At 43.0% G+C, this 26,518-nt stretch overlaps 1 protein-coding gene across 3 annotated transcripts in view; it reads right to left on the bottom strand.

The window, feature by feature from the left end:
* The window catches only part of LOC119895321 (coiled-coil domain-containing protein 136-like), an 84,835-nt gene that overhangs the window by 22,591 nt on the left and 35,726 nt on the right, over positions 1-26,518 (bottom strand). The window lies entirely within an intron of this gene.

Here is a 26,518-nt window from a genome sequence, read left to right as displayed (position 1 = left end):
ACCGTCTTACTATGACGTAACAGCGGTACCCACTGCACCACCCAGGATGCATTATTCCAGGACGGTCACGCCGACAGTGAGCTTCAAAAACACCCTGAATGTCTGGGAGGAGTCAACAAGCGGATGCAAACTTATATTAGCTGTCACTGACGGAGGCTTTGCAGCCGTTAGGCCTCCAGTGAGATCCTGAAGCTGAAAGCAGGTATGTGGACCTGATGATGGAGGACTCTGAACCACGTTCCATCACAGTCCACCCAACAGCTGATGAGGCGCTTCAGTCTGGACCAGCGTGGAGGACGGACAAACGCCATCGTCTATAAAAAGGCTGCTTTTACTGTCATTTGTTATTTTCAAGTGTTTTAGTTTCAGCTCTGATTGTCAGCAGCCTGCAGCTTGGAGCGCTCACCGAGACTCAGGCTGAACTGTTTGGATAAGGAAAGTGCGGCCAATTAGGAGCCAGTAAACTTATGTGGTTTCGTTCCATCTCAGCTCTTCTAATGTTTTGTGATCAGCTCGCGTGACCCGCTTTCCTGTTCTGTTCTTGAGATTTTAGATCCCACCGCCAAAATAAGTTCTTGGCTTCACGTTGTTTATCTTTTGGGCTGATGGGAGACTTGTTTTAATGTGAAGGTTTCATCCGTCGACAGCAGCGAGCAGATCTGCGGCAGGATGAAGTCATGCGGCCCCCGGTCTGAGGGATGAGGTCACTTTAAATGGGAAACACATGCACACACACACAAATACACACAGTAACGCACACGTCCAGGAATCTGAGGGAGGACTGAGTCGAACACTAGATTGTTTGACCAACTTTTAGTCCGATGACTCTTTCTCTCTGTTTAATATAGAAACACACACACAGCTAAAGGTTTAGTCCCGCCTCTGACTCACTTCACTTCTTTCTCTGGAGCGAGTTCATCGAGCTTTCACCACATCAACTCGAACTTTAAAACAGACCAATGGAAACCTCATGTTCCCCCGTGAGGCACGTTAAACCAACACAGTTACAGCTTCTGATGGATCGACCAATCAGGAGGCACGCCGGGAGCAGAGAAAACACTCGTAAATCACCCGGGTGGATCTGGCAGATTGTTGGACGAGTTAGAAAGAGTTGGTGGGAGCTGTTTACTCAGACACCTGCTGATCAGGACGGAGCTCCAGCTGACGCTTCTCTTACTTTCACCTCTCAGAGCTCCAGACCAGCTGACTGCTTTCAGCTTTCAGCTCATCAGGGCTTCATCGTGTTATTCAGGGCTTGTACCAGAACAGGTTGACGTGGTTTCATTCATGTGTTTGTCAGACTGCTCATCGCTGCAGCACCCTGTGTGTTGAACGCTCCGTTTTAGCTGCAGAGTGAAGCATCTCACTTCTGTCAGATCTCTGTTAGGAGTCGCACATGTGCAGCTTTTAGGTAAGGACTACCAGCCAATCAGAAGCAGAGTAGGGCGGGTCCTGACAACCAAGTTAGTGTGATCCGAAACAAAGCCGCTCCAGCAGATAAGCACAGCTTCGGTCCAGCCGTACATGTTGGAGCCCGAGTCCGATCCCGGAACACAAGCAGAACGACCAGAACCAGCTTCAGAACCGCCCCGGGTTCCCTTTAGAGCCCTTTTTGCACCGTAGGGCTCCGTGGTCACGTTAGCAAGACTAAAGATTCAACGACTTGCAAAATTAAACTTGTGGTTAAGGTTGTAAAACTTTGTGAAAAGGTTTAGGCACAAAAAGAACTCTGTTAGGTCATGGTTTGGGCATAACAACAGTAAATGTTTACACGGGAAAGAAACACCGTCTTTTGTAGTATTTACATTTATTCATTTAGCCGACGCTTTTATCCAAAGCGACTTACAATTGCTATACATGTCAGAAGTCGCACACCTCTGGAGCAACGAGGGGTTAAGTGTCTTGCTCAGGGACACAGTGGTGGACGGGTCACAGTGGGGGATTGAATCCGGCTCTCTCACACCAAAGGCAGGCGCCTTATCCACTGGCACCATCACCACCCCTCCCTGTTCACCTTAACCGCCTCCTTATTCGGCCTTTACTGTTTTATATTATACACCTACCTTAGCGTTCAAAAACGACGCTACAGAGCTTCCCAGAACATTACAAACTGATGCCAAGCGGGTCATGACCGTACATCCATATGAGACGACTTGGGTCGGGTGGACGGTGCATCAGAAACCGGACCCAGGAGAGTGTTGAATCATTTTAGTGACACAAACTATGATCTTTTCCTCAACATAACCAAATTGCGACGTTTCCCAACGTCAACCACTGGTTTTTAGGCCTGTCCCCGACCGAAGGGTTAACATAGTCGAATCCTGTGTGCTTTTGTGCATGGGGATTGTGAGCCGAAGTTAACCGAGGCTTACTGTTGACCATCTTCTCTCTCTCTCACCTGCCGTTCACCGTTCTTCTGAGTTTTACTGCTGACAGCTGCGTGCACGTCACGGTTCCTCGCGGATCTATTTCAAGCAGCCAGCTGATTAAAAACGATAAAATATTCTTTGTGTGGTTCATCAACATTGATAAATTATCCGAAAGTCCCGCGAGGTGCCGACAACTCGGCACAACACCAGTGAAGCTGGAGCTCCGTCTCTTCAGCAAGTGTTCCTCCTGCCACTACCTCCACGCACTGACGCCCCAGGGTTAGGTTACAATTTTGGATTTATTCACGCACTTTAAAAACAGTAATTGAAAGTTTTATTCTTTTACATGTTTATTTACAGTATTAAACGTTGTATATTGTAACAGGCTGTATATTAACTTATTGGTATGTAAAATCAGACGTTGAGCTCCCCCATAAGCTGAGAAGCTTCGACAGTGAGATTGAGGCTCAGATTCAGGCTCATCGCCAATCGAAGCATCGAATCTTCGACTATTTGGGGTCAGCCCTACTGGTTTTATTTTGAAAGTCTAACTGGACGCTGCATGTTTATCGTTACTAACTTCACCGCAGTGCCCTATATGTCAACAAACAACACCAAGGGGTAACCAGGGCGTTAAAAAGCAACGCCAAGGACTCTGACCAAGTGTCTGACCATATGTGAGGGGACCGAGGTGGAGTGTGTGACATGTCTTCCTCATGTTGCGGGGACATCACATGGTGTGGCTCGCCTTCCTTCTGGGGAACCTCTTATTAAGATCAAATCAAACGCGAGGCCTCAGCGGAGGGGGAACGTCCCGGCCTCCCAGGGTGTAATCATGTGGTCTCCCCTCCGGGCCGCGACCGGGGTTACCCTGTCGGGGTCAGCTCAGGGTTAGTTTCCTCTGAAGTGATGGAAACCCGGCCGTGTGAGTGTGTTTTCACTCTCATGACTTCATGTTTTCCTCTCCGAGCTCAGACGGCAGGAAGCTCGGTGACCACAGATTAGAGTCGGCTCGGGATTCGGAGCGTCGCTGTAATCTTTCCCCAGGAAACAGGAGCTGCTGCAGATTGTTTGTTCTCCTCTCACGTTGTCTCTCTTGTCCTGGTCAGCTGATCCCAGAACAGATTTAGTGAAGCGTTTTGATTTTCAGCCAACACACACTTTGTTGTTTCAGCGTTTGCACGCTGCTGGAAAGGGACTGTGCTAAATCTGAGGTACTTTACTCAAGTATTTTCATTTCATGCTGCACATTTTGTTCTTTTCACTCCACCCCGTTTATTTTCAAGGTTTAGTTACTTTGCAGATTCTGGTTATTAAAACAAAATATAATCAAAGATGCAGAAAGTTTGCAAAGACGAGGAAAGTTCAGAATCCAAAGAGGAGACATCCCCACGCTGTCACGCCGAACGTGGAGTTTTATATGATTTACAGGACGGGCTGCGGAACGTCTCAAGGTTTTGTTACACAACACAAAATATAACACAGAACACGTCAACAGACAGCATATAAGAGGCCCACTGAGTGAAAGGAGAACATATGAACAGAAGTGTGAAAACCCTTCCTCAGATATAAACTGCTCATGTCTTGTGACCCTGCAGAGACGCCGTACTCTGCAGCAGAGCAGGACTGGTGTTCTGCCAAACACCTTCTGAGCTGCAACAACAACAAGGCGTCTGTCTGAAACACCACCCGTCCCGTTCGGTAACGCCCTCCGACAGCCACAGCGGCGAGCGGACACGCTCTCTGGTTGCCAAGGGTTACCAAACAAACAAGCAAAAGGTCGCCCTGCTGCGGAGAAACAATGGAGTCCTGATAGAAAGGCTGCGTCTGTGCGGGCCGGGGGAGAAACTCTGTAATGGGACATTCAGAAAGAGAGGCTTTATGAGGAGGCAGAGGAAGTGATGGAGGCGGAGTGGAAAGAATTAAAAACCAGATCAGGAACTCCACAGACAGAGGGGGGGTCTGAAGGGCCGCGGCATCGCGTACAAACAGGAGAGCAACAAAACCCCCAAAGAGGCTTCAGACTGCAGAGGTGCAAAACACAGACGACGTCTCGTTAAAGATGCAAAATGAGTTTATTTGGCTGAAAACACTAAAATTTGTGCTTCTCCCAAAGAAATGGCCTCTGCTTTATCACACGTGTCCCTGAAAATAGTTTTAAATTTAAACACTGAAACGTGATTAAATTACAGGTGAACAGGAAATTAAAATCAAAAGGTGGAAATATCTCATAGATTCAAACGAGTTTACAGTTAAATATTTTAATAAACCATCTGTTTTAACAACTCGACGTATTAAATAAAAGAACGTAACATCGGGCAGGGGTAACTCTGCTAAAATAGAAATGTTTCGTTCTTTTTCAGTCAGAACAGCCGCCTTCATCAGCACGCACACCACTGCTGAGAAGCTTCACAGCTCCGCCATGTTTGTAGTTCTTCTGTTAATCTCCAGTGAAAAACCTTCAACTGGTACCAAAGTTCAAAACAACGTTTCCGTCACCAAAACAGACATTTTAGATCTAAAATGAACAAATAAATGAAGGAGTTTGGTTCGTTATTTCACTGTTTCATATCAGTAATATCTATAATAATCATTTCCTTCCACTGCTGCAAGAATAACCTCAGCAGGCTCAGACAGGAAGCTCCCACGCTGACGGGAACGTCTCCGTGCCGCTCGGCGCTCGGTACTGACTGAGACAAGGACACAGGGGAGACGCTCCTCGCCTCCTCTGGAGTCCGTCAGCCTGTCAGAGCGGCGGCGGAGACATGAAGACAGTTTCCATCTGAACTCCTCTGTGATTGGACGGTGCGTCTGGCAGAAAGGGACCTGATTGGACAGAGATCTGATCGATTCAGGCTCCACTGATTATCCTGCCTCTGTCTGACCCGTGTGAACCATTCCAGTGAAACAGCTGTTCGCTCAAACGCTGGCCAGACTTTCAAATTAAAAGTACGCGATGATAGTGAGACTAAAACTAACGCCGGTTAAAAGAGGAGCTTTGGTCAGAGGACTCAAACTCAAACGCAGATTGAACTAGAGCTGCAACGATCAGTCAATTAGTTTTCAACTATCAAATTAATCGCAGATTATTTTTATAATGAAGTAATGAGTTTTGGTCATTTTTTTAAGAAAAACGTCCAAATCGTCTGATTCCAGCTTCTTAAATGTGAATGTTTCCTGGTTTCTTTCCTCCTCTCTGACAGGAAACTGAACATATTTTAGTTGTGGCCAAAACAAAACATTTGAACTCGTCTTCCTAATGAGACACCACTGTGTCCCTGAGCAAGACACTTAACCAGAGGCGTCTGACACGTGTAGCAGCTGGAAGTCGCTTTGGATAAAAGCGACAGCTAAATGAATAAATGTGATGCAGCCACACAGACAGACGCGCAGCAGGTGGACAGCAGCTGTGTAAATGTGTGTGTGTTGTTGTTTATCCCGAAGAACCTCGAGAGTTTAACTTCCCACAGATATTTAAAGACACACACACACACACACCTGTGGCCTGTAAAAGCCTGAGTGTGCATTTCCAGCCAGCAGCTGGAGGCCTGACCTCGCGTGGGTCTTTCACGCTTTGAGTTTCTGCTGAAGCTTTTCTTTTCATTATAAAACCGGACGTTAGATGGAAACCTTTTTACTTTAAAGAGCTCTCGGCTCTTCACATCCTGTCAGACACGTGAAACATCCCTTTTTATTTTGTTGTAACGAGGACCTCCACAGATGTAAATCTTTAGAAATCACCAGGCTCCACTTATCTTCCTTTCTCCATCTGAAAACGACGTGTTCGAGCTGGAATTGCTGCTTATTTTCTGTTGCAACATGCGAGTGTGTGTTTTGTGAGTCGTCAGGGCGCGTTCTGTCGTCTGTCTGCTTTATTTGTATTTGAGTTACAGGACGTCCATGAAAACCAGATGCTGCGTCCCAAAATTTAAATTATATTCACAGTCTTTAGTTTTGAACTGATCTGTTTAAATGTTCTGACTCCTCAGTAAGCAGTGAAAACTCTGCACGGGTCTGAGGGCCTGACGTGGGTTTGATGGTGCGTTCAAAGACCGGTCGAAACATCTGACGGATTTTAAGTGAACAGTAGCTGCAGTTTCTCCGCAGTGAAGCGCAGAGATTTCCTGATTTCTTGAACACATCTTTAATAAGCAAACATTTTGTGCTCTCTACATTCCGAACGAACGACTTCACCGACATTTCTGCAGCCGCGTGTTCTGCAGGACGCCGGAGTTATGTTCCTAAACAACACCAGGCCGCATCAAAATACACTTCCTGTTAGTAAGGTGTGTGTGTGTGTGTGTGTGTGTGTGTGTGTGTGTGTGTGTGTGTGTGTGTGTGTGTGTTCAGGATCTGTTGACCCTCCAGCTGTCGGCTGAAATGCTTCAGACCAACTGTGACGACAGCTGACACACAAACACACACACACACACACTTTCTCGACCATCCTCCTCCCTTTGACTCCCACACACAGACACCATTCATTACCCCCCCCAGGCTGGGACAGACCACATGACAGGGGGGGGGGGTGTCTGACAGTAACAAGACCGAACCTTTGTTGTTCAGAGTCGAGCTGAACAGCAGTGTGACAGTCAGCAGATCTCACTCGCAGAAGTCCATAGAAGAAACGGACCATTTAAGAGTTCAGCGTTGAAGCACAACTCCTCGACCCGTGACAGCAGTCGCATGAACTCGTCTGTGTCTCTGAGGGGAAAATAACCCTGATGATGTCATAGTGATGTCATCAGGTTGGTGTTAGACGCCACAAATGTCTAAAAACACACAGTCTGTGTTACAAACAGGAGGTCTGGAGTTGGAAAGACGGCGCAGATTACCAGGTCGGGACGCTCTGATGAAAGACAATCCAGGTGCGTTATGGGAAATGTAGGACGGATGTATCTTTCCCAGATTGTCATGGAGTCAGATCTGGTCTGTCCAGGATTGTGACCACATGACCAGATTAGTCGACCTGATCTGAAGTCCATCAGGACTAAAACCTCACCCCACATCAACCAGGACCCCCCCTGACTCTCCCGACCCCCCAGACCTCCTCCCCCTCTTACAGAACAGCCTGCAGCGTCTGAACAAACAAACTCGTTCATCTGCTCGCTTTCACGTTGTTGTATTTCTAAACGAGTCACTGAAGCAGATTTGTTTGTGTAAAAACTACTTGGCAGTAAAGAGGTTTGTGATTCCTGTTGAGAGCCAGCAGGTCACATGACTTCACCAGGAGAGCCTGATCAGCTGAGCGACCCGCTGATAGTTTACGCTGATAAAACATCAGTAAACGCTCAGAATCTCCTCGTTAATCTACCAGCAGCTGTTTTCTCCTCAGAGGTTTGGTTGTCAGTAACTTCAGTAACTTCCTCCTGTCTGCTGAGAACAAACAGGAGAGTCGGGCCCACGTGGAGAAACTCATCACCTGTCTGAGCTCGGGGGGGCAGAGAAACCAGCTAACTCTGTTAAAAATAACAAACCAGAGGACAGACTCACAGCTGCCCCCCCCCCTCAATGTTTCTATCACACCGCCTCATTTTTTAATTCTTCAGCTTCTAAAAAGTGAGATTCTGCTCGTTTCTCTGTTTCTGACTCTAAACTGAATCTCTTTTAAGTTCTGGACTCGTAAACAAAACCAGACATGTGAGGACCTTTTATAGACCGATCGATTCATCTGGACTTCAACATGGAAACTTCTCTCTGACGTTTCAGGCCAAACATGAAAATAAGCAGCAGATCAAAGATCCTGCAGGTTTCAGCCGCTGGCGTGATGGCGGACATATAAGCCCCGCCCACATCTGCGCTGTTCTCCTGTTTATTTATTCATTCTGAACCAAATTGCAGCAACACGCCTGCTGTGTTTGAAGTCGATTGGACGAAGAGTTCCTGACATAATCCAAGTACAAACAGAGAGATTCCTCTACCAGAGAGTTTAGACCGCAGGACGTCCTCTGATTCAAAGGAGAAGCTTATGGGATGAACATCACGCCATGTTTCACAACTGGACAACTTTTTTTGAAACTCAGTGTTTGAAAACTTGTAACAAAAAAAGTTTTGCAAGATCGAAAACTGCAGTTTGGTTTCAAAAACACGGTAAAAAGAGCCGCAGTTGTGAAGAAGAGATCAAGTTTTCAAACACTGAGTTTTAACCTCTCAGAACTTTTTGGTCCAGTTGTGAATCCATCCCATAGAAACTTCCAGCAACAGATCCGTCACATCTGTTGTAATTCTTATAAAATATGAAACTCTTGCTTTGTGTCAGTCAGAAGGTTCAACAGATGCTCGACCGGCTCATTTTCAAACTGCTGTTTCCGTGAGCAGATCGAGGTGAACTCGGTTTTCATGGCTGCATCAGAGAGACTCGTCGATCCTTCGAGTTTCAGAGCTTCATCAGAGAGCAGAGAGGCGTCAGGAGGCCGGCCTGTAACCACACAGACACCAGCGCACCAGGACAACAGAACACAAAGCCAGACACGCATCTCCGCCACGCCGCCCCTCCACATGTTTCTGAGGTTTTAGAAACAGTTACAGTGATTAAAAAGAGCTGAAGCAATAATAAGGATGCAGGTAGGTGTGACGTCAGCTGGTCGTACTCTGGTCCTTTTACTGTGGTACATGCTGAGAATACTCTCAGTTGTTCATGAGGTGAAGCTTCAATAAAACACAGCGACAAGCTGACACATGGGGGGGGGGGGAACCTGGCTTCAGCTGGACATTCCTGTCTGCTGACTGCTGCAACACATGGAAACCATTACAGACACAGAGGAAACCAAGAGCCCAGATCCACTTCAGTCCAGATCCTCTCTGATAGCAGTGAGTCTCAGTGGAAACCAGGACTGAACCGTCATCCAGACGTTACAGCACTTCCTAAAGGTCAGAATAGCATTTTAGATGAAATTCTGTGGAGCTGCAGTTTTTCAGTGAAACTTAAAATACTTTCAGTTTTCAGTTCACAGCCCTGCATCTGGAGCAGGCCTTTAATTCCTCTCAGACAAATCTGTCGCTCAGCAAAGCAGGGAAGCTGAATATTATATATCAAATAACATCGAATCAAACATTTGATCCGGCTCCGACAGACGGCTGTTTTTAGGCAGCAAGGTAACGAAAACAAGCGCACCCAACAACACGCTGCAGGAAGCAGAGAAGAGTGTGGGCGGAGTCAGCGGACTGAGAGAACGTTTAATATGTTATTTAAATTTCATTAACACACACAAACACTTTTACTGTTTTATTTACTTATTTAATGAAATTAATTGTTCTTCTGTAATTTATTTGTAGCTATGGCAACACTGTTGTTATACATTCATGCCAATAAAGCTGATTTGAATTGAAATGAATCGAGATGGACGTTGCAGGATTCACAGCAGCTTACAGCAGCTAAAGGGGGCGACCCGGAGGGCTTAAAGAGGTTTAGAACCAGACCCGGCTTCTGAAGGGGACCTGCCAGGAAACGGGGCGGGAGGGTTTTAATTAAAGTAAGGATGTAAAAACCATCGCTCCCTCTACTTTCACAATATCAGTAAAAATGATCACAGTTAGATATTTTTCTAAATTTGTTGAGGCTTTAGAGGAAACCAGGGTCGGTCTCAGACCAGCAGACTGAACTGAGCTGTTAATGAAGAACTGCTGCAGGTCAGAACTGGATCACATTAAGGATCCTGCTGGTTGATTCTCCGATGGCCTCATTTGTTCTTGAACCAGAACCAGGAGGTCCGATCACACCGGGTTCAGCCTCTGGCTCGGATTCTAAGGCTCTCTGGGACCCGGCTCTGGATCATATTTTGGATCTTTTAACTCCTTATGAGCGTTTGCGTAGTTTGAGATCTCAGTCGGGGGTCTCCTGTGTTTCCCTGAGTCCAGGCCGACAACCAAAGGGACAGAGCTTTGACCGCCAGAACCCAGAGGATCTGGATCGAGCTGCCTGAGGACATCAGGCCGCCAGAGTCCGGACTTTAAATTCTCTTTAGAAATCAGGAGCGTTTAATCTTCTCTTGTTGTGTTTTCTGTTTTTGTGTCGCCCCTCCTGAGGTTCATCATCATGAAGCGCTGTGTACCTTACATGGCTGAGCTCACCTGGGACCTGCTGGTTCTGTTCTGGTCTCTGCTGGTCTCAGAGGTCTGATCTGGTCTGAGACCGACTCACTTTGTGTTTGTATCAAAGAGGATCTGGACTGAAGTGGATGTGGGTTCATGGTTTCCTCTCTGTGTCTCTCAGGTCTATTTTCAGCAGCTGTTGGTGGAGGCAGAGCAGAGCCAGCTGTCCCCCATCAATCACCCCCCCCCCCCCCGGGCCCCCTGGGCCCCCTGGCCCCCCTGGCCCCCCGGGCCCCCCAGGCCCCTACAGCTGGAGCCCTGCAGTTAAACTACAGACCTGTAGTTCACACTGATTCTCTTCCTTCCTGCAACCCACTAAAGTCTCCGTTTGAAATCTGCTTTTACTGCTGAGAGGAAAGGAAGTGACGCTGGAACCAGATCCTGGAGTTTCTCTGCTGGCAGACTGAAACAGGAAATAAACAAGAACGCAAAGTTAAAGTTGCAGTAAGGTCACTCGGCGGGTCGGGATTGGACTTTCAGACCAGGACACAACGCTTCTGATTGGCCGACAGGTGTCACAGAGTTTAACGACGACTTCCTGTCGACAACATAAATGTTTTCCTACAATTCAAAAAACAGACGGAGAGTCGGGGCCCCCAGCTGAGCGCTACCCATAAACCACTGCAGTACTGCACTGCAGTACAACATCACAGTACTGCAGTACTGCACTACAGTACAACATCACAGTACTGCAGTACTACACTACAGTACAACATCACAGTACTGCAGTACAGTACAACATCACAGTACTGCAGTACTGCACTACAGTACAACATCACAGTACTACCCTACAGTACAACATCACAGTACTGCAGTACTGCACTACAGTACAACATCACAGTACTGCACTACAGTACAACATCACAGTACTACACTACAGTACAACATCACAGTACTGCACTACAGTACAACATCGCAGTACTGCACTACAGTACAACATCACAGTACTGCAGTACTGCACTACAGTACAACATCGCAGTACTGCACTACAGTACAACATCGCAGTACTGCACTACAGTACAACATCACAGTACTACACTACAGTACAACATCACAGTACTGCACTACAGTACAACATCACAGTACTGCAGTACTGCACTACAGTACAACATCACAGTACTGCACTACAGTACAACATCACAGTACTGCAGTACTGCACTACAGTACAACATCACAGTACTGCAGTACTGCACTACAACATCACAGTACTGCAGTACTGCACTACAACATCACAGTACTGCACTACACTACAACATCACAGTACTGCAGTACTGCACTACAGTACAACATCACAGTACTGCACCATGTACAACATCACAGTACTGCAGTACTGCACTACAGTACAACATCACAGTACTGCAGTACTGCACTACAGTACAACATCACAGTACTGCAGTACTGCACTACAGTACAACATCACAGTACTGCAGTACTGCACTACAGTACAACATCACAGTACTGCACTACAGTACAACATCACAGTACTGCAGTACTGCACTACAGTACAACATCACAGTACTGCACTACAGTACAACATCACAGTACTGCAGTACTACACTACAGTACAACATCACAGTACTGCACTACAGTACAACATCACAGTACTGCACTACAGTACAACATCACAGTACTGCAGTACTGCACTACAGTACAACATCACAGTACTGCACTACAGTACAACATCACAGTACTGCACTACAGTACAACATCACAGTACTGCAGTACTGCACTACAGTACAACATCACAGTACTGCACTACAGTACAACATCACAGTACTGCAGTACTACCCTACAGTACAACATCACAGTACTACACTACAGTACAACATCACAGTACTGCAGTACTACACTACAGTACAACATCACAGTACTACCCTACAGTACAACATCACAGTACTACACTACAGTACAACATCACAGTACTGCAGTACTACACTACAGTACAACATCACAGTACTGCACTACAGTACAACATCACAGTACTACACTACAGTACAACATCACAGTACTACACTACAGTACAACATCACAGTACTACACTACAGTACAACATCACAGTACTGCAGTACTACACTACAGTACAACATCACAGTACTACACTACAGTACAACATCACAGTACTACACTACAGTACAACATCACAGTACTGCAGTACTACACTACAGTACAACATCACAGTACTACACTACAGTACAACATCACAGTACTACACTACAGTACAACATTACAGTACTACACTACAGTACAACATCACAGTACTACCCTACAGTACAACATCACAGTACTACCCTACAGTACAACATCACAGTACTACACTACAGTACAACATCACAGTACTGCACTACTGTACAACATCACAGTACCGCAGTACTGCACTACAGTACAACATCGCAGTACTGCACTACAGTACAACATCACTGCACTACAGTACAACATCACAGTACTGCACTACAGTACAACATCACAGTACTGCACTACAGTACAACATCACAGTACTACACTACAGTACAACATCACAGTACTACACTACAGTACAACATCACAGTACTGCACTACAGTACAACATCACAGTACCGCAGTACTGCACTACAGTACAACATCACAGTACTGCACTACAGTACAACATCACAGTACCGCAGTACTGCACTACAGTACAACATCACAGTACTGCACTACAGTACAACATCACAGTACTGCACTACAGTACAACATCACAGTACTGCACTACAGTACAACATCACAGTACCGCAGTACTGCACTACAGTACAACATCACAGTACTACACTACAGTACAACATCACAGTACCGCAGTACAGTACAACATCACAGTACTACACTACAGTACAACATCACAGTACTGCACTACAGTACAACATCACAGTACCGCAGTACTGCACTACAGTACAACATCACAGTACTGCACTACAGTACAACATCACAGTACTGCACTACAGTACAACATCACAGTACTGCACTACAGTACAACATCACAGTACCGCAGTACTACACTACAGTACAACATCACAGTACTGCACTACAGTACAACATCACAGTACTGCAGTACTGCACTACAGTACAACATCACAGTACTGCAGTACTGCACTACAGTACAACATCACAGTACTACACTACAGTACAACATCACAGTACTGCACTACAGTACAACATCACAGTACCGCAGTACTGCACTACAGTACAACATCACAGTACTACACTACAGTACAACATCACAGTACTGCACTACAGTACAACATCACAGTACCGCAGTACTGCACTACAGTACAACATCACAGTACTACACTACAGTACAACATCACAGTACTGCACTACAGTACAACATCACAGTACTACACTACAGTACAACATCACAGTACTACACTACAGTACAACATCACAGTACCGCAGTACAGTACAACATCACAGTACTACACTACAGTACAACATCACAGTACTGCAGTACTGCACTACAGTACAACATCACAGTACCGCAGTACTGCACTACAGTACAACATCACAGTACTACACTACAGTACAACATCACAGTACTGCAGTACTGCACTACACTACAACATCACAGTACCGCAGTACTGCACTACAGTACAACATCACAGTACTACACTACAGTACAACATCACAGTACTGCAGTACTGCACTACAGTACAACATCACAGTACTACACTACAGTACAACATCGCAGTACCGCAGTATTTCCCTACAGTACAACATCGCAGTACTGCAGTACTACACTACAGTACAACATCGCAGTACTGCAGTACTACACTACAGTACAACATCACAGTACCGCAGTACTACACTACAGTACAACATCGCAGTACTGCAGTACTACACTACAGTACAACATCGCAGTACTGCAGTACTACACTACAGTACAACATCACAGTACCGCAGTACTACACTACAGTACAACATCGCAGTACTGCAGTACTACACTACAGTACAACATCGCAGTACTGCAGTACTACATCAGACTGCAGATCCAGTGGAAGGTTCAAAGTAGAAGTCGTGTGTCAGCTTCACATGTTGGATCTCAGGTGTTGATCGGCTGTTTAAAACCTTCACTTTTCATTATTCTCTCTGTGAAGAAGACGTCTGACGGGATTGAAAGATCAGTAAGTTATTAAGCGTAACTTTGATGTGTTTCTGTATCAAAGTGGATATTTAACTCCCTAAATTTCACTGAAAAGCTGGAGAAGCTCGTCTGAACTTTCTTTCTCCATCACGGAGCAGAACGTTCAGGTCTCACCCGGTGAAAGTAACGCAGCTGGATTTGGGTGAATCTGGTTTTTCAGAGGGTTTTTAAAGTTTACAAAACCAAAAGTTTCTTGGTAACTTTTCAGTCAAAGGTGTAAATTCAGTGACGTGTAAATACTCTGGACTCTGCGGGGTTCGGTCCATTTATGGAGGATTCATTGATTCTGAGGGTTTAGGTTTTTAAAATCATCAGTAGACCTAAACTGGGTAGATTTATTTAAGGGGTGAATGAAGATAATAACTGATGGGATTTGACAAAATAATTAGGTACTTAATTGATTATTGTTACAGTATTTCATTGGTTTAAAGGTCTTTAAATGGTAATAAGGCCTTAAAATGTTAAAACATTATCAGAAAGAAAAAAAGTGTCTCCTTTTTGTGTTAAACTGAAAAGTCAGTGATGGAAGCTAGTTGGTCCTTTTTATTGATAAATAAAATGTTTTGACTCCTAAATAATCCAGAAAATAAAAATACTTCTATAAAATACTGTATACTTATCATCTAGGACCTCAAAAAGTATTAGGTTACCTACAGACACACAGTTCCACTCAGCAGCTCTTTACTGAGGCTGTTAACACCTGCAAACACACCTGAGAGCCGCAACAAGCAGCTGCAGCAACATTAAAGACTCTTTACACCCGAGTTCTTCAAGAGGAACATTTACAGGTCTCAATAAAGTCAATATTAAAGTTTAAAACCCTTTTTGGATGAACAGAGATGCTCCTGGTTATTAAACATTTCACTCTGCTCAACAAACACGTTCCTGTTCTGTATGTATTTATGTTTCATTTGTTTCTTACTAATCACGCAGCTGCTCTGAACAGTCTTCACTTTTCTGTTTCCTAAATCTGCTCTTTATGAAGCTCATAGTTTGTGTCTGACATATTCTGGAGAACAAATGATTTAAAAAGTGCAATAACAGAGATGAAGTGGATTCTTTATCTTTGCTGCTTCTGGATCTGGAATCTTCTGAGCTCATTTCATCCCTCTCAGCCCTCTAACATTGTCTCTGTCTCTGAACGCGCAGTTTGTGTTTGTGCGTAAAAATGTGCGTAAAAACTCTCCACGCTGGGCGCGCGTGTGTTCTGCGGGACTCACCGATAGAAACCAGTCTGATGTGTTCCCTCTCCAGGAACTCCAGGGCGACGGAAACGTTCTCCAGCTTCATCTGTCTGAAGTTGGGTCTGGAGTGGTACTTCCTGTACATCTTCTTCTGGCTCAGCACCTCCAGCAGCCCGATCAGCTTCAGCCCGTCGCTCAGGTCCTTCTGCAGGTCGTTGATCCGCTTGTTCATGCACTTGAGGTGCTCGTTGCACCACCTGGTGAACGTGTTTTGCTGGATCTTCTTCCACGGCGCGTCCTCCGCCAGGTCCTTCTCGGTGGCCGGCATCTCCTCCTCCTCCTCGCCGATGTCCGCGGCGCTCTGGTAGAACTGCGGCGGCAGCTGGTGCGGCTCCAAGTAGCCGCTGTTGCTCATCATGCTGCCCCCCTTTTATAGGACAAAGCGGAGTGGGAAGAGAAGAAAAGGCAGAAAAAAGAGAAAGGAAGAGGAGCGGCGGGGGCAGTGCCAAGCCAGCTGGGAGTCACACGCTTCACCGAAGTTTGCGTAAAGAGTGGAAGCGTGCGCTCCGGCCAGAGAGCAGATCCAGAGTCCGTTAATCCAGCGCGGGCCGTGTCATGGGCTCCTGCGGGGATAAAATATGAAGGAACGTCACTGAAGAAGGAGAAAGAAGAAGAAGAGAGTGTTTCTTCCTCCGGACAGACTCGCTCCTGTGTCCGGGTAAAGACGCGCAGGCGGCGGCGGCCTGAGAGAGTCGGGACTGCGGGTGGAGGAGAAGTGGAGCAGAGGTTTAAAAAGCTCGGCGTCACTCCGCTGGACTCCCAGGAATGCCCCTGCCATGACCATATACAAGTACAGCCCGGGCATCCTCTAATCCCGCACAGATACGGAGGCCGCAGCTCATTGGGTGGCGGCGGGGCTCCGGGGCGGGGACAGGCCGGACCCCCCCACCCCGGAACCCCCACAGGCCGCGGTGACACCTCCAGGTATTTTTAGAGGCTCCAAACCGGGGACAGACACCGGGGGCCCGTTTGTAAAAAGCTGCTCATAAACTGGCGTGAAGAGAAACCCTACGTCATCAGAGGGCAGCCAATCAGCACACTACCTCAGTCCGCCAGGGCCCAGTTGTTCAAAAAGTTTTATCTGGATCAGAATGATACGGATTTTGCTATCCAGGATCCAGTAATCCATTTTACTTTTGTTCCATCAAAGCAGCGCTGGATTAGATCGCTCTGATCCAGATATAAACTTTATAAGATTACCTAATCTGGATTAGATGGCTCTAAATGGGATTACAGATCACAATGTAGCTGTCAGCTGTATAAAGAACTACAGGTGGATTAGTCAGCGTGGAGTCCCACAACAAACACAGATGCACTGTGGATATTTTGAAGACGTTTTAAATCAGAAAAAAGCCAAAAAAAATAAAGGTCTTCTTCTTCTACTTTTGTGAACAGACCAACAGCTTTCAGGAGGCCGATCTCAGAATGAGGGCCCTGCAGGGACCCTGACCGGCCTGGCACCTTCTTATTCATCAGGTCTTCTACATGTTCACACTCCTGTCAAAGCGCTGAGGTGGTCCGATCAGAATAAGCCTTTTCATGGCTGCTCCAGATCTCCTGCAGACCCACATCTTGACCTGCTGTCTTTGTTTTGTACATGTCCTGTTTTTAATGTGCTATAAGAACAAACTTGAACTTGATAAACAAACATACTACATGATACAAAGGACGTATTCTTTGACCAGATTTAAAGTTTTAATACATTTTGTTCCTGAAATCCAGACTTCTGTTCGTTAATCCCAGTCCAACAAACACTGAAGTCTGATCCAGATCAAAGACTGGATCAGGGGATCGAATCTGATTTCAGAATCCTGTTTTTCTTTTCATCTATCGAATGTTCTGTTTGTTTGGACTTCAGCACTAATTATTCATTTTTAATGCTGCAGTAATATTTTAAATGTTGTTCTCTGTCTGACGGCTGCTTCATTCTGCAGGGCTGAAGCCTGAAGAGCCATTTTTCTTCACTATGAAACTGAATAATTTTCCATCTTTAAATTCTTCTAATGTACTTATTATTATAACTAATGAGACTTTCAGGGATCACCTGAATGGTTTTGGACCCCGTGTGGCACTGCGAAGGCCTCTGTTCGTTTAACCTGGACCCCAACGATCATGGATTTAAAATACTTGATCTGTGTAAATGTTTTATGAGGAATGAAACACATTCGATGTTTGTTCAAAGTTACCCGTGATGGAAAAGATCCTCCTGTGTAACGTTTATGGTTTCTGTAAAAAACAAATGATCAACTGATCACTTAAAACAAAATAAGGTTAAAATAATCTTGGGATTATCTGCACGGTTTCAGGGCTTTTTAGGGGATTAAAACCTTTAAATTGAAAACTCCATTAGTCCTCATCAAACCTGATGATGTCATAGTGATGTCATCAGGCTTAGAGACTACAAACTGGAGTCTGAAACCTTTTATAAAGATGCTGACTCGTGGGAATCTATTTGAGAAAGTATTATCGTAGTATTACTGTATGAGGTCAGAAGCCTACTATATAAAACCTACGGGACAGAAGTACAAACACGAGCTCACACTTCTGTCAGGGTGAGAGTAAAACCGCAGCCTGATGGGTAAATATAGAGACAAACTAAAATTAAAGCCGAGTTCCTCTGAGCTTTACTCACGATGCTCTCAGCTGGTTAAAGGCCTCTGCTGCTCTGAGAAGGACGCAGGGATGATAAGAGCATTATTAATAATCAGCAGCAGCTCTTCCTGACGTCTGTTCAGGAGAATAACTTACACTGGACAGCATATTACAGTAAACCTGATGGCTTGTGATCACACGTTATCATCTTGTTTTGTTATACAAGATGAATAACTATGATTGTTTATTGTAATTTTGTCAGAAAAGATGCATAACTGCAAGGTGGTGTAAAGTAACGTGGGAGAACATAAAACCATACAACACTGCAACTCAGATGAACAGAGCATAATATTATATTAAATAACAATGTGTAACATAAAGTGAATTAACAGAGTGTAATATTTTTATAATAATGTAATGTAATATTCATTGTGATGCAAGTTTATTTTCATAAAACTTTAAAAAGGGTCTTTAAGGGGTCTTTTATTGATACTCATAATAAAATCTTATCAAAACTGAAAATAAATCATCATACTCAACATCACCATCAAGCAGGAAGCTCCGGGTCTCTAAAGTGAAGCTCCTTAAACCTGCGTCCTCTCCAGCAGCCAGCAGGGGGCGACTCCACCTGATTGTATAGAAGTCTCTGAGAAAATGTTTCTACTTGTCAGCTGATTTATTCCCTCAGTAAACACTTTCCTGATGAGTTTCTGGTCTCAGTCACTAGTTTCAAGTCTTCTTCAACACAGCATGATGTTCATTTAGTAAATTATGGTCCCATTTAGAGGAACAGAGACCAGGAAGCAGGGGAGGCTTTAGGGCAGGGCTACAAGGTGATTGACAAGCCGCTACCATGGCGACCTGTCAATCAGGATAGACAGCTGTGGACCACCATGGGACCTTACTTCAGAAAAAATATGTTCCGTATTCAATGGTAAGAGACAACTAATGTTTTGATCCCGTTTGAATTGAATATTACACACGTTTGTCAGTTTAAAATAAACATTTAAAAGTCAAGAAAGTCGCAGTTTGATGTAAAACTGTTGAAGCATAAGACTGAAAATACATAATTACAAAGACCACAAACCCAAAAGTCGCGTATGTGAAGTAACTTTTTCTCTCAATGTCTGAAGCTAACGTTACCGAAGCTAACGTTACCAAAGCTAACGTCAAAGAGCTTCCATGAGAGGATATGTGATAAAAGGACCGAGAGTCGTTGGATTAAACACATCAGGTGAGATATATTTCTGTGTGGAACATAGCTACGTTATCTAGCTAGTAGCAACCAAGCCATGAACGTTAGCTAGCATTACTGCGCTAACATGTTGTTGATGTATATTGTGCGAGACGAGAGATGTAGATGTGAAAAAGCTGCTCATTTTTCAGTAAGTACGTTTTGTTTTCAGCCTGTTTGTTGCTAGCCAAAATTAGCATCCCAGCTAATAACACAGTTAACCTGAATAACAGATGCACCTTGCTAACAAACCCTCTTGTCCAAACATGGTCACATCTTGTTAGAAGAAAACAAGATGGCGACGGACAAAATGCCAAACTGGAGGCTTCAGCGGGGGTCCACAAACTAACTGGGTGGGGGACGTCACGGCGGCTCCGCCCACTTCTTTTATACAGTCAGTGTAAACAATAAGAGACATTAAAGACAAGGATAAACTACTTTTTATTGGTCAGTTCATTTACAAAATGTACAGGCCATTTAAACTAAACCATCACAGAAAAATAAAAACAAAAACAGTTATTAAGAGTCCTTTAAAGAAGCAAAGGACAGAAAAGAGAGAGAAAAACCGACAGGAAGAGAAGAACCCATCATTTAAAACAGAACAAACAGCAGCCAGACGACGACATGCCGGTTTACTCAAAGCTTAGAGGTCTAACTAAAAGCTCGTACAGCACACCTGATACCTGACAGACAAACACAGCGTCAAGAAGCAGGACAATCCTCTGAGGACACACCAAGAGTTTAAACTCTCCAGAGTCACACAGAAACATCAGCTTCATTCGTCCAATACAGAGCTAGGTCCAGGGCGTGGTTAGCCTAGCTTAGCACAAAGACTGGAAACAGGGGGTAACTGCTAGCCTAGCAGTGGTTGTTGATAAACAAATAGCTCCAACTTTAACCAAACCAGACGGAGGTGGAGCTGTTGGAAGGTTGGTTTGTTTCTGTTTTGATGCAGCCATCCTCCAGTGTTTGTGCTAAGCTAAGCGAAGCTAAGCTAGACGTCCTCTCTCTGTACTGGACACGGAGATGAAACTGACTGAACTCTGGAGGAGACAGACACCAAAAAGAGTTTAAAATATCAGACTTTTTTAAACTCTTAACTACATAAACAGTAATAAACGGTTGGAAGGTGACTGATGGAAGAATTGGATTACAGCGCTCATGCTACCACTGTCATGCTGAGCGTCGTCTAACTCTACAGCGGCTACTGCGTCTGGATCTACTCGTCTAGTCTCATGCACGTTTACTACAGTCTCTAAATCTAACATGCAACACGGAGCTACCTAACGCTGGTCACGACACCGCTAAGGAAGGACTGATCTGGGTTTCTGATGTCACAGGGAGGCTGTTCTTCTTTTTAATTAAATGTTTGGGCCCAAAGTGAGTTCCATTTATCTGCTGCTCTGACTGAACATGCCGACTGTCCAAAAGTAGTTTTCCTAAACTTAGCTGAGCAGTCAGGTCAGAGTTAATAAGTCAATAAGGTCAACACATTCTCACTCCAACTCGTCACATATAGACGCTTGCTCCGACCCCTTGGCGTCGCTTTTTTACGCCCTGAGTACCATTTAGCATAGTTTTTCAACGTAAAAGGGCTCTGTGATCAAGAAGAATAAATATGCAACGTCCGGTCAGACTTTCAAAATAAAAGTACTTGTTAATGTTGTGAAACGTTGCAGTTTTGTTTAGGCACCAAAACTACTTGGTTAGGTTTATGAAAAGATCCAGGTTTGGTGTTACGTGCGTTAACCTACGCTGCTTTTACCATCACAAACTGACGCCAACGGGTCTTGACCATGTGTCCATGTGTGAGGGTCAGGCGTGAGAACGGGTTCTACCAAACCAAGTAGATGGTTAAATGTGTTTGTGTTGCTTTTTAAATTCCACAGAGGATCATGTGATTGGTCGTGTTGATTATTTTTTAAATGTAGCAGTTTTACGCCAGTGAAATCTCCAGTTATAAAACCGTTTACGGAACAATTCTCCAGGCGTCTTCGTAGACACACACACGAACCATCAGGAGAGGTTTTGTGACTTTAACGTTACAGGATCGTTAACTGTTTGTATTTCGGCACCAAATCCAAATTTACATGGAGGTTTGGGTTAAAATAAGTACATTACATTGTTCACTGTGTTTCTGCTGCTTACTACAAACAAAAGACATCATTTTGTGCGCAGGGGAAGAAACGGTTGAATAGTTTTTTTCCAAAATGTTGATGTCAGAAATGATCAAAGAAATCTGTGAACATAAAATGCATGTTTTTTTTGTCTCGAATTTGGTGTGATTCAGACAAACAGCTCTGTGATAAATCAGGAAACCAGCAGCAGCGTGTCCTGATACATCAGCTATTAGATAACAGGAAACCAATGATCAGTCCATCCCCAGACTCTATTTCTACTGCGACGTTTGACGAAACCTCTGAACTACACTCTAATTGGCTGTATGAAAAATAACGAGCACCATCTAAGAATCAAACTGGAACTGTTGTATGTACAGAACAGAACCAACCATGATCAAGTGTTCCTACAAAAGACGTACAGAGTTTGTACAGAGCGGCATCAGCATGCAGCGTCCAGGAAGATTCAGTGTTTTTACTAAAAACTAAGAGAAACAAAGATCAGAACAGGCTGATTCATTAATTATTCAGTCAGCATCCAAAACTCACTGTTTCTGTACTAACATTCACATTTTACAACATTTTACAACATGACACTGGCGTTTCCTGTCAGAAGAAGTACTGAACGACACAAACAAAACGTACATTACCGACATCTCAAGACACGACGGTAAAGACTACGACCAACGATCGATAAATATGGAGGCCCAGATACACCACAAAAACAAGCTAGACATAAATTAAATGCATTGATATATCAGCTATTAGATATCAGGAAACCAATAATCAGTCCAATTTTTTATTCACTAAAGTCAAATTTACTAAATGTTAAATAAAAATTATGACTTTCAAAGTAAAAGGCTTACAATCATTTTAGTTAAAAGTTAAAGTTAAAATATTGACTGAATTCCTTGAAATGTGGAGTTAGTAAGTCCAAACGTTTTAACTCAGTATCTTAAAATTATGACTCTTAAAGTTTAAATTATGATTTAAGTCAGAATTGTGAATTTTTTGTGTAATATCCAATTTGTATAAATGTTTTTCTCTTTTCTGGCAGAAACAAGTCAAATTTTATAATTTCTAACTTTAATTATTAAATATTTTCCTGGTGTAAATGGGCTTCCACACATTACAAAGTAAACCCCTGAAATAAATAGCGGCTGCTTCATCGTCTACAGTTTTGATGTTATTTACAGAATCTGTGTGTCTGTATCTCCACCATTATAATCTGATTAAAATAACTACGTGTCTAGATCTCATGCAGAAATTATATGACAAGGTCTTAATGACACATGCTGCTAGACCTGTTATATCCTTATCAATGCCCTGATGTTAATCACAATACATATCACTTAATCATTAAATACTAAATAAATAATTCTATTATTTGAGTTTTAGTTCCTACAGTTTGTTAAAGGCCTTCTTTATCATGTGTTCCAGGTATTTTGTCCACCCATCATGCTAAGCAGAGCGAGCTGAGAAGGTTTTGTTATATATACAGTATTTAAACGCTCAACAGTGTTGTATCGCCGGTGCTAGTGTTAGAACTGGAATGTCTTTTATTTTGCTAATATTTGGTCACATGCATCGTCACATATCCAGAGAAACAGTTTTAAATCTAAATAACCTTTTTCCAGCCTAAAACAGGATCACAGTCATCTGAACGTCTGATTGTAGCTCCTGTGATTATTTGGTCACCACTTAAATGTAAACATGAATCAGGCCTCGATCCCAATCCATTCAAAAACTAAAAGTGTGCAAAACAAAGGATGATGGGGGGAGGATTTAATCGCCCCAAATAAAAACATATAAAATATAGACAAAAGAAAATGTGTTCACTCTGACCCGTCATCAGCGGGTTTATCTTTGGGGTTTGAGATATGATCTGTATCTCTACAGCCGCATTCAGAGAGGATTTATTCATCTATTTCTTCATTTCTACAGAAACTTTTCTGTATTGACAAATTAAATTTCTGTTCTGTAACATAATATTTTATCAGCCAGTCTCATTTTCATTAGTGAAGGTGTTCTGCAAGGCTCTATCCTGGGGCCTCTTTTATTCACTATTAAACTTATATTATGTATAGAGCTGCAAAAATTTGTCGATTAGTTGGTCGAAAGAAAATTAATCGACAACTATTTTGATAATTGATTAATCATTTCAGGCATTTTTTAAGCAAAAATCTGAAAAATTAGCTGTTTTCATCTTCTTAAATTGAGGAATTGCTGCTATTCTTTGTAATTTCTGACAGTAAATGAAGAGTCTTTGGGTTTTGGACTGTTAGTTGGACCAAAAAAAGCAATCTGAAGACGTCCCTTTGGGCTCTGGAAAATTGTGATGAGCATTTTTCACAATTTCTTGACATTTTATAGACAAAACAATGAGTCAATTAATCGTGAAAATAGTTGGCGGATTTGTCGATAATGAAAATAATAGTTGCAGCACTAATTATATATAATGACATCTATATAATTTAGATGTAGGAAGAATCACAGGCAAATACCGTAAAACTTAAAATTAAAACCCATTATGTCCAAATTAAGTCCCAGTTGGACGCACGTCCCTGTTACTGGCTTGGTGAGGCCGCAGGTTTGGACAAATAAACGTCTCAATTAGAAGCCTAGTCTGGTTTTTATAGAAGTTTGTTTGTCCTGAAATTGTCCTCTTGAGCTGAGCTGCTTAAATAACCAATATAAATATTTTGTCAGTATGTTAAACACTGTCAGTTAATTTTACAGAACGAGTTTGGCCTTGAGGTCAGCCTTGATGTGCTGTCTCTCAGAGCAACATCAAATGATTCATTATTTATGTTATGATTAATTTTTATACTACTAATATTCATATTGTTAAAATAAAAACAGGCTCAGTGAGTTAAGAGATTGAATCCAGTTAAGGCCCGGGCTATTACTTTACGGTGTATGCATTTTATTTTAATCCCATCTGAATGAGGCTGTATAATTCTACGTGTTTTTAAATTTTCACCAAAAGCTTTACTTTTCCTTCATGTGCTGATCTTACGGATATTAAATAAAACATCATTTGTATAAATAAAATACATTTCTGGCTACAGCAGCAGGTAAACTTGTTTCCTAAAATTTTCTACACATGCTTTTTTTCATCAAAAAACACAATCTGAGCTTAAAAACTGGCACAGTGAACTCAGTCGACACAAATAATCTCTCCTCGGAATGATTCAGCTCCAACAAAGACCTTTCTAAAGTTTAAAAAAGTGCTCTTTTACTTAAGTAGAGGTACACACTACTGTTTGGTGCTAGAAACATACAAATACAGACATTTGAAATTGACCTGTAAAGGGATATGTAGGTAAATAAAGCTGACTGAATTATTATTTTTTCTCATGCTACATTTTTTTTTGGACAAACACGTGATAAGATAATATTCAGTATTAAGCAGGACTGCAGATGAGTCATTTTATTAATAACACTAAACAATCAAAGTTTATCTGCTACCGTTATCTCTGTCTTCATAAGTAACCCAGCGAGTGCAAAATATTCTGTAAATCCTTTACGGAAACATAAGGCAAAGAATTTTAGAGCTATTGTTAGACTACTGAATAATTATTCAAAGTAAAATAAATAAATAGGAACACTTTTTGGTTCAGTTCATTGGGAAATAAAACAGCTCTAAGTAATTCATGTTGGGTCAATAAGATAATCTAGTGAACACCTGACGGAGCCAGAGGTCTGATTTTCATTCATAAACATAAATTGTATTGATTACTTCATCATCGATTTAAAGCTGCATTAACTGATATTCATGACGTCTCAGAACGTGCGGGCGCATCAACTCAGTGTTTCTGTTAATATCTCGGCGATAATGCAGCACATTAATATGGTTCGGATATTTAGTTGACAGATTCTCGAGGTCAGAGTTCTTATTCTTGCAGTGAGCTAGGAGGAAGAGAAGACGTCCTCTCACATTGTCTAACTGGTCTGTCTGTCTGTCTGCATTTTGTGTGAAGCTTTCTGAAAGAATTTCAAAAACCTGACTTAAATTTTTTTGCTTTCCAGTCTCCTCTCTCTTTACACAATGCTCTGGGACACATGGTGAGCAGGTTATACAGACAGCTGGGGGTTTTCTGCACATTTTGATATAATATATATATAAGAATATATAAATTCAAGGTAAAATTGAAAAAAATGCCCATAGACCTCAGAGAGTTAAACAGCCTGTAATACTGCCGATCCCACTGAGGATCAACAGCTGAGTCCGAGCAAAACCAAACCTGAGTCAATATTGGACTTTCATACATCAGGTGGACACAAACACGACACCTTTGTTAGCTCATATTTAAAAGGCCATTTTGCTGTAAGTTTGTTTTGTTTGTTTGTCTGCAGCATCTTCACCGTTTGGTTTTTAGAAGTCCAAAGTTTCTGTAGAAAATAAAAATGGGTTTTGCTACACTGAATGTTCACTTATGTTTCCACAGGAACGTTGAACTGCTTACCAAACAATGGACACTGTGGATCTGGGCATTTATTCATTTGTATTTTGAATTAAAGAAAGTTGGTTTGTTACTATAACTCAGAAGGAAAATCTTGGATTAATAAAAAGATAAAGATTTACAGCATTAACATTTTGTACTTTCATGTTTTTAGCATCTGGATGGGCTCAAGCTGATCCGCCGCTCTTGTGTTTTATCTCTTCGTTGTCTATCAGTGAAGTCATTTTGTGATTTACTACTACAGGACTTTACTGT

The sequence above is a fragment of the Micropterus salmoides genome, unplaced genomic scaffold (genome assembly GCF_014851395.1).
Source record: "Micropterus salmoides isolate LMB-PRFRI ecotype aquatic unplaced genomic scaffold, ASM1485139v1 Ms_hic_scaffold_9, whole genome shotgun sequence".
NCBI classification, from domain to species: Eukaryota; Metazoa; Chordata; class Actinopteri; order Centrarchiformes; family Centrarchidae; genus Micropterus; species Micropterus salmoides.
The sequence above is the reverse complement of the archived record's forward strand: the minus strand, read 5'-3'. Positions and strand labels throughout refer to the sequence as shown.